We start from the raw sequence: 18,049 nt of genomic DNA on the forward strand, positions 1-18,049 counted from the left end.
TGGGAGGTTCTTAGGAGTAAGGAGAGAAGGGGTGACTATACTAGTAAGTTAAGAGATAGGAAAATGTGTAGTGGAGTGGAAGGAGGTTTCTTCAAGGATAATGTGGATGAAGGTGAAACTGACAAAGGAGATGTGGATTTTTGTAAGTGCATATGGGCCTAGTAGTGAGAAGAGTGTAAAAGAAAGGGAGGCTTTTTGGATAGATTTAAATGAGTGAATTGAGGGATTAGGGAGGAACATCAATGTAGTAGTACTGGGAGACCTTAATGCTAGGGTAGGAAATGAACCAATTGACAGAGTGGTTGGGAAATGTGGAGTTCCAGGAAAGAATCATAGTGGAGAGTTGATGGTGAAGATGTGTCTAGAAAGAGAGTTGATGATAGCAAATACAGTGTTTTGGAAGAAAGTCAAGCATAAGTACACATGGGAGAGGGTGGTAGATGGAAGTGTGGTAGATAGAGTGTTAATGGACTATGTAGTGGTAGATAGGAGTATAATAGGAAGAGTTAAGAATGTACATGTTCTAAGTGGAGAGAGTGGGGGAATGTCAGATCATTTTTTGGTGGAAGGTAAGTTGAGAGTGGAGGATAGATGAAGGAAAAGGACAAAAGGTAGGGAGGTGCTTAGAGTGAACTCTTTAAAGGAAAAGGAGAAGGAGTACAAGAAGAAGCTAAGAGAGGAGTGGGAGGGAGTGAAGGATAGAGTAGAACTAAGAGTGGAGGAGGAATGGGGATGGTTCAAGGAGGGAGTCACAAGGTGTGCAAAGATGGTGTGTGAAACAAGAAGGACGGGAAATGGAAGGAAGTGTAGTGAATGTGGGATGAGGAAACAAAGAAGGTTGTAGAAGAGAAGAAGTGAGCTTTCATAGATTGGGTACAAAATAGGACGAGGGAGTCATATGAGAAGTACAAAGAAAAGAAAAGAGAAGTAAAGCACAAGGTAAAGGAGGCAAAGAGGAGAGCAGATGTGAAAAGGGCTAAGAGTATGACAGAAAATTTTGAAAGTAATAAAAAGATGTTTTGGAAAGAAATTAAAAGAGGAAGAGGATGCAAATTAAGTAGAGAAGAAAAGGTAAAAGGTGCAGATGGAGAGATGATAATGGAGGAGAAGGCAGTAAGGGGAAGATGGGCAGAATATTTTAGGGAGTTGCTAAATGTGAAGGAGGATAGGGAGGGAAAGATAGTTGCAGTGGGAAGTGCTAAGAAAGTGACAGTGATGAATGAGGAAAATGGAGGAGAAATAAGGAAAGATGAAGTGAAGGCAGTAGTTAAGATGAAGATGATGAGAGCAGGTAAGGCACCTGGTCTGGATGGATGCCATGCCAAATGTCTAAAAAAATGAGGTACAGTGATGGTGGACTGGCTGATGAGGTTATTTAATGTTTGCTAGAGAGAGGGAAGAGTGATGGAGGACTACCTGTATAGTTCCACTTTACAAGGGGAAAGGTGACAAGTGTGAGTGTAGTAGTTTCAGAGGGATTAGCTTGTTAAGTGTAGTTGGGAAGGCTAATGGGAGGATCTTGATTGAGAGGATTAGGATAGGAACAGAGCAAGTAATTGGCGAGGAACAGTGTGGATTCAAGACAGGCAAAGGTTGTGTAGGTCAGATTTTTGTGGTAAGACAGATATGTGAGAAAGCTATAGGAAAGGGGAAGGATGTTTATTGGGCTTTTATGGATCTGGAAAAGGCTTATGACAGGGTAGACAGGAAGGCACTGTGGGAGGTACTGCAGATATACAGGATAGGAGGAAAGCCTCTAGGAGCTGTCGAGAGTTTTTACGATAGTGGTAGAGCATGTGTCAGGATTAGAAATGGAGAGAGAGAGTGGTTCAATGTAAAGGTGGGACTTTGTCAGGGATGTGTTATGTCGCCCTGGCTGTTCAACTTATAAATGGATGGGGGTGGTGTGAGAGGTAAATGCAAGGGTAGTGGGTCAGGGGTTGGAGATGTTTAAAGAAAATGGAGAAAAGTGGGAGGTGAGCCAGTTGTTGTTTGCAGATGACACTGCACTTGTGGCAGGATCGGAGGAGAGATTGAGGAAGTTGGTGACAGAGTTTGGGAGAGTGTGTGAAAGAAGAAAGCTGAAGATAAATGTGGGTAAAAGTAAGGTGATGAGATGTACAGGTGGTGAAAGTGGCATCAGACTGGAAGTGAGCATTAAAGGAGAGCAATTGGAGGAAGTGGATAGTTGTAGATACTTGGGTGCAAATGTGGCAGGAAAGGGAGGAGTGGAGGTGGAGGTAGAATGTAGGTTGAGAGAAGTGAGTAAATGCCTTGGTGGATTAAAAAGTGTAATGAGGAATAGACATATGGGAATGGAGGCAAAGAGAAGATTGTATGAAGGAGTGATTGTGCCAACAGCACTGTATAGGGCAGAAACATGGAACATAAAAGAGGAAGAAAGGAGTTTGAGATGAGGTGTCTGAGAAGTATGATGGGGGTTACTAGGCTAGATAGAGTGAGAAATGAGGAGGTGAGGAGGAGAACAGGGGTGGTAGGGGAGTTGGGAGATAGGGTGGATGAAAGAGTATTGGGATGGTTTGGACACATGAAAAGAATGAGTGAAGAAAGACTAGTAAAAGTGGTATGGAAGGCAGATGTGGAGGGAGTGAACATGAGGGGGCATCCTAGGATGAGATGGATGGATGGGGTGAAAGGGGCTTTGGGGAAGAGAGGAATGTATGTTGAGGAAGGATGAGAGAGGACAGAAGACGGGTGAATGGAGAATGGTTGTATATGGATGATGTGATGCATGAGGTGGAATGGGTAGGGGGATGGGGGGTGAGGTAGTATGTGTGAGTAAAATTTTATGCACCCTGAAGGGATTCCTTCCCATCTTCTCCCTTTCTGCATGAGAGGATGGAGAGGGGGTCACCAATTTAATGAAGCGGCCTTGCTGTGGATGTGCTGTGTCTTGTGACACTGCTTCTGACCCAGGGCAGTGGACAAGATGCATGGATGACCCATCATCCAGGAGGTGCCAAGAGGATGGAGGGGAGTGGAGTGTATTAGAGATGGAATGGGTGGGAATGGTTTTTATGTCTTTTTCTTTTTGGCTACCTCCCTTGTAAGGGGAGAAAAGCCTTTGGTATATGTATGTAGAGCTTGTGTTAGGATTAGAAATGGAGAGAGTGAGTGGTTTGAGGTAAAGGTGGGAATTCGTCAGGGATGTGTTGTCACCATGGCTGTTCAATTTATACATGGAGTTATGTGAGAGGTGAATACAAGGTTAGTGGGTCGGGGGTAGGAGATAAAACAAATAATGGAGAAAAGTGGGAGATAAGTCAGTTGTTGTTTGCTGATGGCACTGGCTTGTAGGAGGATCAGAGAAGGTATTGAGGAAGTTAGTGACAGAGTCTGGGAAGATGTGTGAAAGAAGGAAGCTGAAGATAGATGTGGGTAAAAGTAAAGTGATGAGATGTACAAGGGGAGAGAGTGGCAGCAGGCTGGAAGTGAGTATTAAGGGAGAGAGACTGGAGGTTGTGGATATATTCAGGTGTGAATGTGGCAGGAAAGGGAGGAGTGGGGGTGGAAGTAGAATGTAGATTGAGAGAAGCGAATAAATGCCTTGTTGGATTAAAAAGTGTAATGAGAAATGGACATCTGGAAATGGATGGTAAGAGGAGGTTATATGAAGCAGTGATTGTGCTGACAGCACTGTACAGGGCATAAACATGGAACATAAGAGAGGAAGAGAAGGAGTTTAAATGTGTTTGAGATGAAATGTCTGAGAAGTATGATAGGGGTTACTAGGCTGGATAGAGTGAGAAATGAGGTAAGGAGGAGAACGGGGGTGGAAAGGGAGCTGGGAGATAGGGTTGATGAAAGAGTATTAGGATGGTTTGGACACATGGGAAGAATGAGTGAAGAAAGATTAGTAAAAGAGGTGTGGAAGGAGTGAATATGATGGGGCATCCTAGGATGAGATGGATGGATGGGGTAAAAGGGGCATTACAAAAGAGAGGAATGTCTGTTGAGGAAGGATGGGAGAGGACAGAAGATAGGGGTGAATGGAGAGGGGCTGTGTATGGATGATGCTGTGATGCATGAGGGGGAGTGCGTGGGGGATGGGGGGTGAGGAAGTATGCATGTAAAATAATTTGACGTAGCCCAAAGGGATTTCTCCTCGTCTTCTCCTTTACCGCATGAAGGGACGGAGAGGGGGCGTTGCCGAATTAATGAAGTGGCTTTGCTGTGGATGTGCTGTGTCTTGTGACATGGCTTCTGACCCAGGCAGTGGACAGGATGTAGGGATGACCCGTCATCCAGGTGGTGCCAAGATGAGAGAAGGGAGGAGGATGGAAGGGAGTGGAATATGGAGGGGGTGAAATGGGTGGGAATGGTTTCTATGCCTTTTTCATTTTGGCTATCCCCTGTGTAAGGGGGAAAAATGTTTTTGGTATAAGTTTGTAATAGTGGAATTTCAGCCAAGTGATATATTCTTACTCTTCAGTTTTTCTGTTCATACTTCAGTCATGGTTCTTAATTTTTATCTTTAGCTACAGTGCTCTTATAGGAATATGATTTTTGTCCATACAAGTTAGCATTGTTATGTCAACATTCAACCAGGAAAACTGGTAATGGAACTTTTTATTTTATTTTCACATCATTCTTTCCTTCTCTCATGAAAGGTAAAGTATGGTACATACATATACCAAAGGCTCTTTCCCCTTTACAAGAGAGGTAGCCAGAAAATGAATAAATAAAATCCATTTCCACAGACCTTCCATTCACCCCCCTCCTTCCCTCTTGGCACCTCCTGGATGACAGGTTCATCCCTGCATCTCGCCTACTGCCCAGGGTCAGAAGCAGTGTCACAAGACACATTCACAGCAAGGCCCCTTCATTTAACCAGTGACTCCCCACCCCCTCTCCATCCCCTCATGCAGAAAAAGTGAAGACAGGGAGAATACCCTTCAGGCTGAGTAGAATTATTTTTTTACACATACTCCCTCATCCCCCATACCCCATCCCCCACCCACTCCCTTTCATGCATCACAGATCATCCATACACAGCCATTCTCCATTCACTCCATTTTCTGTCTTCTTGTGTCCTTCCTCAACAGACATTCCCATCTTTCCCAATTTTCCTATTTTTCCATCCATCCATCTTATCATTGGTTGCCCCCTCATGTTCACTCCTTCCACCTCTGCTTTCCACACCTCTTTTACTAATATTTCTTCACTCATTCTTTCCATGTGTCCAAACCATCCCAATACTCTGGGTCTGGTAGTTTGTTTTAATAGCTGTTGCATGTTTCTAGTGAATACATTTTTGGTGCCTATGAATAATTTCTAAGTAATGTTAAAGAGGAAAGGTTTAGCTTGAAACAATTTGGTCATTCAGTCAGTCCATTGTGCCAGGTGTCTCTTGTCGAAGACCCATGGCTCCAAAGTGATCAGAAACAGACTTTGGATTTGCCCATGTCACTCAAGGAAGAAATACTGTATTTACCTAGTTGTACCTAGTATCTTACAGGAAGGGGAGCTACACTCGTGGTGCCCCATCTTTGTATTTCGCAGTATGTAGTTTGCTCTTAAATTTGTGTATGTTGTTTGTACACACTATTGTTTCTTCTCTGTGTGGAAATTTTTTCTTTTTCAGGTCCCTTCTATAACTCCTTTTTGAGTTTCTTTTCATGTACCCTTGTATTTATCTTATCCCAATTTAGTAAGTCTAAAAATCACACAATAAATAATAGCGATATACAATGCTGAAAACCTGGGTTGGATGGATGCCATGCAGAATGTCTGAAGAAAGGAGGTACAGTCATGGTGGACTGGCTGGTGGGGTTATTTAATGTTTGTTTAACCACTTCCATATGGTGATGCCTACGTAGGCGGCATGAGGAGCAAGTGGTACTCGATGATGCCGACATCGGCATCTTGATTATATTTATTGTAGTCGTACCTACATAACATCCATTCTCTCTAAACTGGCTTCATCATATTTTCTGTGGTTATCAAAATACACAGGTGAAAGAGAACGAACGATTGAGCACTGACTTTATTGTTTATAATGCGATTATTATGATGCAACATCGCACGTCGGGCAGCTAATGCTGCCAGACGTGCGATGTGCCCCGGAGTGAAGAGGTTAAGAGAGGGTAGAGTGCCAGAGGACTGGAGGAGTGCCTGTATAGTTGCACTTTACAAAGGAAAGGGGGACATGTGTGAATGTAGTAGTTACAGAGGGATCAGGTTGTTGAGTGTAGTTGGGAAGGCTTATGGGAGGGTCTTGATTGAGAGGATTAGGAGAGGAACAGAGGGAGTAATTGGTGAGGAACAGTGTGGTTTTAGGACAGGTAGGGGATGTGTAGATCAGATCTTTGTGGTAAGACAGATATGTGAGAAAGCTATAGGAAAGGGGAAGGATGTTTTTTGGGCTTTAATGGATTTGGAAAAGGCTTATGACAGGGTAGACAGGAAGGCACTGTGGGAGGTAATGCAGATATATGGGATAGGAAGAAAGCTGTTAAGAGCAGTCAAGAATTTTTATGAGAGTAGTAGAGCTTGTGTTAGGATTAGAAATGGAGAGAGTGAATGGTTTGAGGTAAAGGTGGGACTTCATCAGGGATGTGTTATGTCGCCCTAGCTGTTCAATCTTTACATGGATGGGGTGGTGTGAGAGGTGAATGCAAGGGTAGTGGGTCAGGGGTTGGAGATGATTAAAGGAAATGGAGAAAAGTGGGAGGTGAGCCAGCTGTTGTTTGCTGACGACACTGCGCTTGTAGCAGGATCAGAGGAGGGATTGAGGAAGTTAGTGACAGTTTGAGAAGGTGTGTGAAAGAAGGAAGCTGAAGATAAATGTGGGTAAAAGTAAGGTGATGAGATGTACAAGGGGAGAGAGTGACAGTAGGCTGGAAGTGAGCATTAAGGGTGAGAAACTGGAGGAAGTGGATAGTTTTAGATACTTGGGTGCGAATGTGATAGGAAAGGGAGGAGTGGGGGTGGAGGTAGAATGTAGATTGAGAGAAGCGAGTAAATTTCTTGGTGGATTAAAAAGTGTAATGAGAAATGACATCTGGGAATGGATGCTAAGAGGAGGTTATATGAAGGAGTAATTGTGCCAACCGCAATGTATGTGGCAGAAACATGGAACATGAGAGAGGAAGAGAGAAGGAGTTTGAATGTGTTTGAGATGAAATGTCTGAGAAGTATGATGGGGGTTACTAGGTTAGAGTGAGAAATGAGGTGAGGAGGAGAACAGGGGTGGAAAGGGAGTTGGGAGATAGGGTTGATAAAAGAGTATTGGGATGGTTTGGACACATGGAAAGAATGAGTGAAGAAAGATTAGTAAAAGAAGTGTGGAAGGCAGAGGTGGAAGAAGTGAATATGAGGGGCCGTCCTAGGATGAGATGGATGGATGGGGTGAAAGGGGCTTTACAAAAGAGAGGAATGTCTGTTGAGGAAGGATGGGAGAGGACAGAAGATAGGGGTGAATGGAGAAGGGTTGTGTATAGATAGGCTGTGATGCATGAGGGGGAGTGGGTGGTGGATGGGGGTGAGGAAGTATGTATGAAAAAAAAAAAATTGACGCAGCCCGAAGTGATTTCTCCCCGTCTTCTCCTTTTCTGCATGAGGGGACGGAGAGAGGGGGTCGCTGAATTTATGAAGCGGCCTTGCTGTGGATGTGCTGTGTCTTGCGATACTGCTTCTGACCCAGGGCAGTGGACAGTATGCAGGGATGACCCGTCATCCAGGAGGTGCCAAGATAGGAGGGTGGAGAGGAGTGGAATATATGGGAAATGAAATGGGTGGGAGTGATTTCTATACCTTTTACTTTTTGGCTACCCCCCGTGTAAGGGGAGAAAAGCCTTTAGTATATGTATATATGTCTTTTGTGATAATTACTCCCAGATCTTTTTCAGAACCTACCTTACTTCCTTTGTATTGATTTTATATTGTCCTAATATTCTTTTTTACTCTTTCCAAATTCCACTTTCCATTTCTGACTCCATTCCCAAACATTGTTCAGATTTCTCTGTTGCAACTCACTGTTTTCAGTACTTACTTTCCTCAGTAGTTTTGTGTCATCTGCAAAGAAAAACATGAAACAGTTATTAAAATTAGTTGAAGGCATAGTTTTTGGTGAGCAGCAAGAAACTAATCACTCCTTGCACTGCACTCGACCATGCCTCCCTAGTATGGTTTGTTATAATCAAGAAAACATTGGCACCTTACAGATTACAGGAAACAATGTACTGAGAAAAAGAACTAAATATACTACACTACACCAGTAGAACATCTACACTATATATACCAAAATATTCATTCACCTTATATTAGGGAGGTAGCCAGCCAAGGTATGCACCCATCTCACACCCATCCATCACCCATTTGTTTCTCTATTTTTTAACTCTTTGTGGATGAAGGGCCATCCCTTCCTCCTGCCAATAGCCTGGGTCAAAAGTAATGCAGTAAGACAGGATATCTTCTCCCTTCCCTGCTCAACAGAACTTGCACTTTTACACAGTTCCCCTTCCACCCCATCCATCCAATTATTGGTCTTCTCTTTAACTTCACTCCATCCACCTTTGCTTTCCACATACTCTTTACTAGTCCTTCACTGATTCTTCCCATGTGCCCAAACCATCCCATTATTCTTTGATCAACCAGATATGCCAGCTCCCTTTTCACCCCTGCTCTCCTCCTAACCTTATTTCTTATCCTGTCTATCTTTGTAGCTACCACATTTAAACACGTTTAAGTTTCTCCTTTGTGCCTCTCTTACAATCCAAGTCTCCCACACAGTCAAAGGCACAATCACCCCTTCAGATAGTCTTGATTGCATTAATTATCAGATGCCTGTTTCTAATATAAAAAAATTTAATGGTTGCTTACGCCGTCCGGTGGTAATTCGGTCACACCTTCGCGTTTGGTGGTAAATCGGTTACACCGCCAACTACGGTGAAGAAGAAGAACTCGAAGAAGAAGAAGAACTCGAAGAAATCGAAGAAGAAGAAGAGGAAGAACTCGAAGAAGAAGAAGAACTCGAAGAAGAAGAAGAAGAAGAAGAAGAAGAAGAACTCGAAGAAGAAGAACTCGAAAAAGAAGAACTCGAAGAACTCGAAAAAGAAGAACTCGAAGAACTCGAAAAAGAAGAACTCGAAGAACTCGAAAAAGAAGAACTCGAAGAACTCGAAAAAGAAGAACTCGAAAGAGAAGAACTCGAAGAAGAAGGAGAACTCGAAGAAGAAGAACTCGAAGAAGAACTCGAAGAACTCGAAGAAGAACTCGAAGAAGAACTCGAAGAAGAACTCTTTATTTTCCAAAAAAGGGGCGTAGCCCAGGGCGCGCAGCGCCGCAGGCCAAGGCCCCCGGCGTAGCTGGGCCGGCGCAGCCGGTGGGCTTGTCTCATAAAAAAAATTAATTTCCCCCAAGACATTTACTCACTTCTCTACAGTTTACCTCCACCACCACTCCATTCACTGCTACTTATTTCCTAAATACTTAAAACTGTTTACTTTCACTTGCCTCTCTGTTAAGACTTCCAACTTTCTGCCATCCTCACCCCTTGCACATCTTATTACCTTTTACTAGTATTAATTTTCAACTTTTTCCTATCACATACCCTACTGAACTGTTACCAACAGCCTTAGACCTTTCTATGACTCAGCCATAAGTGCAGTATCATCAGCAAACAACAACTGGCTCACCTTCCACTTCCCTCCACTCATTAACCATCTCCAATCCCCTGCCTTACCTTTGCATTTGTATTCAATAAATCTCTGAAATTCGCCACCCATCTTCACCCTATCACTTTCACTTACCTTAAAATCAGTCCCTCTGCCCCCTACACTTTTTCCTCTATACCTGACTCGCCTCCCTTTCTCTTCCTTCCAAAATATATTTTTATTCTTATCAAAATTCTTTGTCAATCTCCTATACCATTTTACATCTCTCCTCTTTGCTTCCTTAATTTTATGTTTTGCTTCTCTTGCACCTCTCATGTGCTTCCATAGTTTCACCTTGCAGCCATTCCCTATATATTTCTCTCACCACTGCCTTCACCTCTTCATCCCACCTTTCACTACCTATCATCTATTCCCATGCATCATTCTTGTTCCACATATCTTTGCACACATTGTCACTTCCTCTATTAAACATGCACATTCTTCTTTTGCTGATACTTTCCATTTAGCCTTTGCCACCTCCCACATCCCTCTCAGCTTCTGGTATTCTTTCTTTTTTCCTTTCTCATGTAAATTATTTACTCTGGATACCTCTCTACCTCCCACCTTTTCACTCCTTCCCCACTTTTCCCCCATTTTCTTTCCTGTCTACCAAAAAATCATCTGACACTCCCCCCCACTATCCTGAAAACATGAACATCCAGAACTTCCAGTTTTTACCTCTGTCTTTATGTAACTACTGGTTTAATTCTGTTTACTGTTCCCTTCTATGGCTTTGTATTTCTTCTTTCACTTTCAACTTTCCATCACTGTCTTAAGTATGTCTTTTACCATATCTTTCTGTAGGAAGTAAGTAATATTTCTTTATGGGGTGAATTAATCAGAGGTAAAAAAAATTCTTCTGTTCTTCCCAAATAATATTACACTTGGCTTGTCAGTTTACACCAAGGGACTCCACTGGGATCCTCAATCCACTCCCTATACCACCTCTGCACTGACATCACAAGATTCTTAGTCCAATGATTTTTACTGTTACAGTTAAGTGCCTCCCTTAACCTCATCAGTACGGGCCTTAAATCTCGCTGGCAGCAGCCGATGCCAGCCATACGACGTGTCGTAATAATACTCGCATCATAAAATATAGTCACCGCTTATATCGATCGTTCTCTCTTTCACCCGTGAATTTTGATAACCATAGAAAATGTGATTACAGACAGTTTAGAGAGTGTGTCATTACGGAGGGGCAACTACAATAAATATAATCAAGACGCCGATATGGCAGCCTCGCGTATCCACTTGCTCCTCATGACACCTACGTATGCGGCACCGTATGGAAGGGGTTAAGGCCGTTACTTTTCTCCTGTGTACCAATAACTTTTTCTCCACCCTTTCTCCAATCAGAAAGACTGTTACAATGTCATAAGCAATACTGCTTACACAAGCACTCACAATATCGATGCATGAATGGCTTAGTTTACATATTGGCACATCAGTATTAAAATCTGGTCCCTAGCTGTTGTTTATAAACTTTAGATGAGCGAGATTATGCAACTCCTTTGCAGCTATTGTTTACCAAACATCCCACACATAAAAATTAAATTCTCACCACCTATCTCTCAATCTACCTTGTCTACCTTTATCTACCAGCCTCTTACACCAATCTTTTATTTGGGCACCTCTCCATCACCCTCTAATGCCATATCAACACCCATCCCTTCATTACCCTTTCCCTTTTATGATTATGCCTGGCTCTCTTCTTTTACACTGTTTTCTGTCATCAGCTTCCTTTCTAAACACATCTCCAAAATCACCTCTCCACTATGATTCTTGTTTGTCACCCCCAAACCTCCTTTCAACTCCATCTCTTGGTTCATCCCTACTTTAGCACTCGGATCTTCCAACATTATGACAACATTCCTCCCAAAACTGTCTTAGCACTTAATTAAATTGATCCAAAGAAGCCTCACTTTCCTCTTCACTCTTCTCACTACCAGGACCATATACACTTACAAAAGCCCACAAATCCCATTCCAGTTTCACCTTCACTCACATTCACCTTAAAGACACTTCCTTCCACTCCACTGTGCACTTTCCTGTTTCATCACTTATCAGTAGAGCCACTCCTTTCCTCTTTCATCCCATCATCATTCCCAACACCTTCCCCATCACACTCCCAAACTCAAAATCACCCCTCCCCTTTAAGGGGCCGTCGCGCTCGAAAACGAACTTCGTCAATTATGATCAGAATTTCGCGAATTTTTAATATGTTATATATACATATACTGAGATGTTCACCAATTTTCATATCATCTGGTTGAAAAACAATGAAGTTATTAATAAAAAAACGTTTTTTGACCAATTACAAACTTTCTATCTCCTCATTTATCCATTGACTGAGCATGCTGAAAAAAAATACCACAAATCCTCTATAGCAATACCTAAAAAATTATCATACAGTTTTTTAAATTTCCTCTTGGTTTAGGAGAGAGATTTTTTTTTTTTTTTTTTTTTTTTTTTTAATATACATATACCAAGGCTTTTCCCCCCTTACTAGGGAGGTAGCCAAAAAGGAAAAGGCATAAAATCATTCCCACCCATTCCATCCCTGAAAACACTCCACACCCCTCCACCCTCCCTCCCATCTTAGCACCTCCTAGATGATGGGTCATCCCTGCACCCTGTCCACTGCCCTGGGTCAGAAGCAGTGTCGCAAGACACAGCACATCCACAGCAAGGCCGCTTCATTAAATTGGCGACCCCCCCTCTCCGTCCCCCCATATAAAGGAGAGGATGGGGAGAAATCCCTTCGGGCTGCGTCAAAGCCCCCTTCACCCCATCCATCCATCTCATCCTAGGACGTCCCCTCATGTTCACTCCCTCCACATCCGCCTTCCATACCTCCTTTACCAGTCTTTCTTCACTCATTCTTTCCATGTGTCCAAACCATCCTAATACTCTTTCATCAACCCTATCTCCCAACTCCCTTTCCACCCCTGTTCTCCTCCTCACCTCCTCATTTCTCACTCTATCTAGCCTAGTAACCCCCATCATACTTCTCAGACACTTCATCTCAAACACATTCAAACTCCTTTTCTCTTCCTCTCTTATGTTCCATGTTTCTGCTCCATACAGTGCTGTTGGCACAATCACTCCTTCATACATTCTCCTCTTAGCATCCATTCCCAAATTTTTATTCCTCATTACACTTTTTAAACCACCAAGGCATTTACTCGCTTCTCTCAATCTACATTCTACCTCCACCTTTACTCCACCTTTTCCTGCCACATTTGCACCCAAGTATCTAAAACTATCCACTTCCTCCAGTTGCTCTCCCTTAATGCTCACTTCCAGATTACCGCCACATTCACCCCTTGTACATCTCATCACCTTACTTTTACCCACATTTATCTTCAGCTTTCTTCTATCACACACACTCCCAAACTCTGTCACCAACTTCCTCAATCCCTCCTCCGATCCTGCCACAAGCGCAATGTCGTCCGCAAACAACAGCTGGCTCACCTCCCACTTCCATTTTCTTTAACCATCTCCAATCCCTGACCCACTACCCTTGCATTTACCTCTCGCACTACCCCATCCATGTATAAGTTGAACAGCCAGGGCGACATAACGCATCCTTGACGAAGTCCCACCTTTACCCCAAACCACTCACTCTCTCCATTTCTAATCCTGACACAAGCTCTACTACTCTCATAAAAACTCTTGACAGCTCCCAGAAGCTTTCCTCCTATCCCGTATATCCGCATAACCTCCCACAGTGCCTTTCTGTCTACCCAATCGTAAGCCTTTTGCCGATCCATAAAGGCCCAAAAAATATCCTTCCCCTTTCCTATAGCTTTCTCACATATGTCTTACCACAAAAATCTGATCTACACAACCTCTACCTGTCCTATATCCACACTGTTCCTCACCAATTACTCCCTCTGTTCCTCTCCTAATCCTCTCAATCAAGATCCTCCCATAAGCCTTCCCAACTACACTCAACAAGCTAATCCCTCTGAAACTACTACATTCACACTTGGCCCCCCTTTCCCTTGTAAAGTGGAACTATACAAGCACTCCTCCAGTCCTCCAGCACTTTACCTTCTCTCCAGCAAACATTAAATAACCTCACCAGCCAGTCCACCATCACTGTACCTCCTTTTTTAAGACATTCTGCATGGCATCCATCCAGATCAGGTGCCTTACCTGCTTTCATCATCTTAACTGCTGCCTTCACTTCATCCATCCCTATTTCTCCTCCATTTTCCTCACTCATCCTGGTCATTTTCTTAGCATTTCCCACTGCAACTATCTTTCCCTCCCTATCCTCCTTCACATTCAGCAACTCCCTAAAATATTCTGCCCATCTTCCCCTTACTGCCTTCTCTTCCATTATCATCTCTCCATCTGCACCTTTTACCTTTTCTTCTCTACTTGATTTGCCTCCTTTTCCGCTCTTAATTTCTTTCCAAAACATCTTTTTATTACTTTCAAAATTTTCTGTCATACTCTTACCCCTTTTCACATCTGCTCTCCTCTTTGCCTCCTTTACCTTTTGCTTTACTTCTCTTTTCTTTTCTTTGTACGTCTCATAAGACTCCCTCATCCTATTTTGTAACCAATCTGTGTAAGCTCGCTTCTTCTCTTCTACAACCTTCTTCATTTCCTCATCCCACCATTCACTACTCTTCCTTCTATTTCCTCCTCTCCTTCTTGTTCCACACACCATCCTTGCATAATTTGTGACTCCCTCCTTGAACCATCCCCATTCCTCCTCCACACCTACCTCTACTCTATCCTTCACTCCCTCCCACTCCTCCTTCAGCTTCTTCTTGTACTCCTTCTCCTTTTCCTCTTCAAAGAGTTCACTCTAAGCACCTCCCTACCTTTTGTCCCTTTCCTCTTTCTCCATCTGTCCTCCACTCTCAACTTACCTTCCACCAGAAAATGATATGATATTCCCCCACCCTCTCCCCTTAGCACATGTACATCCTTAACTTTTCCTATCATAATCCTATTTACCACTACATAGTCCATTAAAGCTCTATCTACCACCCTTCCCTCCACCACCCTCTCCCATATGTACTTATGCTTGACTTTCTTCCAAAACACTGTATTTGCTATCATCAATTCTCTTTCTAGACACATCACCATCAACTCTCCACTACGATTTTTTCCTGGAACTCCACATTTCCCAACCACTCCATCAATTGGAATCTTTTCCTACCGTGGCATTAAGGTCTCCCAGTACTATTACATTTACACTTCTCCCTAAACCCTCTATGCACTCATTTAAATCTATCCAAAAGGCCTCCCTTTCTTGTACACTCTTCTCACTGCCAGGCCCATATGCACTTACAAAAGCCCACATCTCCTTTCCCAGTTTCACCTTCATCCACATTATCCTTGAGGAAACCTTCCACTCCACTACACGTTTACCTATCTCTTCACTTACTAGTATAGCCACCCCTTCCCTCCCTCGGCCCCTCTTCACTCCTGATAACCTCCCACTTACACTCCCAAACTTACAATCGCCCTTCCCTTTCAGCTTAGTTTCACTCAAAGCCAACATGTCCATCTTTCTTCTCACAAACATACTACCTATCTCTTCCCTTTTACTCTCATCTGTACCACATCCATGCACATTAAAAGACCCAAACCTTAGGGTGCTGGTCCGAGAACTTCCAGCCCCTCTTATGCCTTTGCTTTTATTTTTAGGAATGTGCCCTGTGGGGCTACAAGGAGAAGGATGCCTAGTCCCAATCCCCGTCCCTTTCTTCTCGCCTCTTACGATCCAAGTGGAAATACTTGGTGGCAGTATTCTTTTCCCCCACCACAGGGAATTCCCCCACAGCAGAAAATGAATACTCAGAGAAATGGTACAGGACAGCAACAAGGGGTTGGGGGACAGCATAACGGAGGGACAGTCGTAGTATAAAAGTGTCATCATTTCTCTATGAACAGAGTTTTCCTCTATCGTAGACAAAATTATGTGTGGCTCTGGTCCATAGGGGCACCCCATATAGACCCTAAAGTATCAACTGCATGCTACTTAGCCACAATAACAAGCAGCCAATACCCTAGACGTATATATGTTACAGTAAGAACACGTACCTAGGGATTACGTGTAATCCCTGAATGGTTATTCAGTGAATACGCGTAATCCCCGTTTCACTAACCTAACCTAACCTAACCTAACTGAACCTAACCTAACCTAAGGTTAGGTTAGGCTAGGTTAGGTTAGGTTAGGTTAGTGAAACGGGGATTACGCGTATTCACTGAATAAACGGTTAGTGAAACGGAGATTACGCGTATTCACTGAATAAACATTCAGGGATTACGCTTAATCCCTAGGTACGTGTTCTCACTGTAACATATATATACGATATATACAATATATCTACTTCTATCACAAAAAAAAATTAAAAACCCCACAACAAAAAGTTTGCAAATTTATTCAGCTTTCAAATTATCCAAACCCCATTAAAATCGGCCAAGTAGTTAAGGAGGAGATAGAAAAAATGTAGAGAAAAGGGTAGTTTTGAGATATTGAGCTTTGAAGTTCAAAATAAATTTCCCTGCAATTTTTATATATTTCATTTACGAGGTATTAGCAGCTCAGAAGGCGAGGGTTTCAGGAGGCACCATCTCCCTCATTGTCGCCAGGTTCGCTTACTAGAAAGCTCCCGGCTGGAAATTGGAGCTGAACGATAGTTTTCTCTTCCTCTTTCTGGTCTTTGGTGTCCCTTTCTGTTCTGTGTCTTTGTCTTGTTCCTCAAGTGCTTTTGTAATGATAGGATTGGCTAGTGAGAAAGAAGATTGTGTCCTTCCAAAGTTATGATCAATGACAGTCACTCTTGTGACGAAAAGCACTCGGAACGTTTCATTTGAAGAGGCACGTGATGGTACGTCACACATGCCCGATGTTTGCAGTGACGTCATTTGAGAAAAGAGGATATGGAGGGGGAGAGGAGTGCGATAATGCGCGGTCAGCGTGGCCAAGCCCGGGCGCGCGCAGCAGCACTGCTATGAGTCATCTCCAGTAATAACCGAGGCAGAAGTACACTCTTTCTCAATAATTTGATTCAGTTTCTTAGCTTTCATGAAACGCACATTTCTTCTTCGAATGTTTAGGCATTCTTGAAATGATTATAGCTTCAAATAAAAGTAAATAAAAGTTCTCCTAGGAGCGACAATTCGCTTTCTCCAGCTACTCACAATAATTCTCTCAGTTTACTCACGAGTGCAAAGTACTATCCCCACATGTAGGACAAGTTTCCAGCTAGTCTATATTAGTGAATAACAAAATACATCGCATTTGTGCCATGTTTATTGTGATGAAATAACTTGGTCAAACATATGTGCAGCAAAGGTGTACTGGGAAGTGGGGGGGGGTCAGAAAAATAGCCATAACTCCTTTATTTTTTGGTATTTTGCTGAAATATTTCAGGACTGGCTTGCCAAAGGCCACTAGATGACAAGGAATTTTTTTTCGAATATTTTGATTTTGTTTCAGAAATTCATCGCGACGGCCCCCTTAACTTCCTTTCACTTGCACTAACTCATCCAGCTTGTTTCTCTTAAACAAACCCCATCCCACTACCACAAGACCACTACACCACAATAGGGGATCCAGAAGTTCCCTATAGGTCAGCACCTGACAATGGTATGCACAGTTCTATGTAAGAATCTCCAACCCTGCCTATCCACTTATCGTGTCACTTAACACATCATCAGTATCTGTTGCAACCCACACCTGCACCTTCCAATACATCTATACAAAAACACATTCAGTGGCTGCAAATGAAATGTTTACATGCAATTTTTATGGTAAATGCAAAACCTCATATGATTTGATATACTAATTTTCTCTGCATTTAGTACTTAGTCATGCTACCCTTGTTTTTCAGTACATTCTTGGGTAATTTTGGCATAGAGTCTGCTAGTTTGACAGAGTGAGAGGTATCCATATTGATCCACAGTTTCTTCAGTTCCTCCTCGATGTTGCTGATTCTTGCTTGCTGCACCTTGCTCTTTGTGACGTTTTTGTTATTGAAAAACTTTTGAAGTCTTGGACATGTGACAAGGAGCACCCTCATGTTGCATGATAAAAATCACATTAATTTCACACTCCGCAAGCATATGATCCCCCAACACTTCAATATGTTTATTGTTCTTCATTATAATACATTATGGAAGAAAATACAGAACCCCATGGCCTTTGTTTCCATTAAAACACCCCATACAATTACATTGGCTGGATGTTTCATTCAGTGTATTTTGCATCATAGCAAGATGCAGATTATGGGTGATACATGATTTCAGAGGCTTCCCTGATGAGTCAAAAATTATTCTCATCACTAAACATTGCTTATTTTGAGTTCTGTGATGTCCAGTGCAGATATTTCTTGGCA

The 18,049-nt window shown here is 42.7% G+C and overlaps 1 protein-coding gene across 6 annotated transcripts in view; it reads left to right on the forward strand.

Moving 5' to 3' along the window:
* Positions 1 to 18,049, forward strand: part of Ars2 (arsenic resistance protein 2) — a 314,986-nt gene that overhangs the window by 41,316 nt on the left and 255,621 nt on the right. The gene's annotated exons all lie outside the window — the stretch shown is intronic.

The sequence above is a fragment of the Oratosquilla oratoria genome, chromosome 5, assembly GCF_046742065.1.
Source record: "Oratosquilla oratoria isolate Oo_2021 chromosome 5, ASM4674206v1, whole genome shotgun sequence".
In the NCBI taxonomy this organism is placed as follows: Eukaryota; Metazoa; Arthropoda; class Malacostraca; order Stomatopoda; family Squillidae; genus Oratosquilla; species Oratosquilla oratoria.